Source organism: Frankliniella occidentalis, unplaced genomic scaffold (assembly GCF_000697945.3).
Source record: "Frankliniella occidentalis isolate FOCC.00 unplaced genomic scaffold, Focc_3.1 Scaffold9, whole genome shotgun sequence".
In the NCBI taxonomy this organism is placed as follows: domain Eukaryota; kingdom Metazoa; phylum Arthropoda; class Insecta; order Thysanoptera; family Thripidae; genus Frankliniella; species Frankliniella occidentalis.
This window is the reverse complement of record NW_026267139.1, coordinates 3,156,127-3,156,919: the sequence shown is the minus strand read 5'-3', so window position 1 is coordinate 3,156,919 and position 793 is coordinate 3,156,127. Positions and strand designations below refer to the sequence as shown.

Below are 793 nucleotides of genomic sequence, written 5' to 3'. Positions count from 1 at the left end.
GGCCCGCGGGCGGGGGCGTCCCCGGGGCCTGGCCCAGCAGGGGCGCCAGGGCCAACAGCAGGGCCGCGCCGCGGTCCCGGCCCAGGGTGCAGGCCAGGGCGGCCGCGGTGAACAGCGAGGCCAGCGCCGTGCCCAGCCACACCGCCGGAGAGAACTCCACCAGGACGGCGTCCATGGGGTTGACCACGGCGCCGAGGCCAGCGGGGACCAGGACGACAACATCAATATTCTCCGAGAAGTAATTATAGATCAGTTCTCTGTCGCTCATAGCAAGTATTATGTAATGATACAAGAGAGCGTCCATGCGGCACTGATTGCGCTGTGAAAAAATTTGATTCCACGTTCTATAAAATTTAGCGATCGTTTGGTTAAGAAGGAAGAAATTAACGCGTTTTATCTTCCGCGGCTTCATACCGTGCTGGTCTATGAAGTCAGCAACATTCAACAGATGCGAATTTTCTTGTTTTGCCACTGCGGTTAAGATGAGCGGGTCGGCGGGAGAGGGCGGTGGCTGCCACTGATCGCAGAACTGGGTGAACACGGCAGCCCCGCGCAGCCATCGGTGCTGGGCCGGCGACCAGCGATCCACCTCCAGGAAGGGTTGCTTCGCTGTGCATTTGCTGGCGTAGCTGACTGCTGTGCCGTCCACGGTGGAGAACACGAGACCATACTGGTGACCGCAGTTTGTGATTCGCAAGATGTGGTGTACAAAAGTTGTGTTCCGGAGCACTTCGGCCGCGGGGCGCCGGGCGGAGGCCCAGAAGAGGACTCGCTGGATCTTGGGCAAGGCCCG

General features: G+C 60.2%; 1 protein-coding gene across 1 annotated transcript in view; it reads left to right on the top strand.

The window, feature by feature from the left end:
- Positions 1 to 793, top strand: part of LOC127752325 (cytochrome P450 4V2-like) — a 4,229-nt gene that overhangs the window by 857 nt on the left and 2,579 nt on the right. The window lies entirely within an intron of this gene.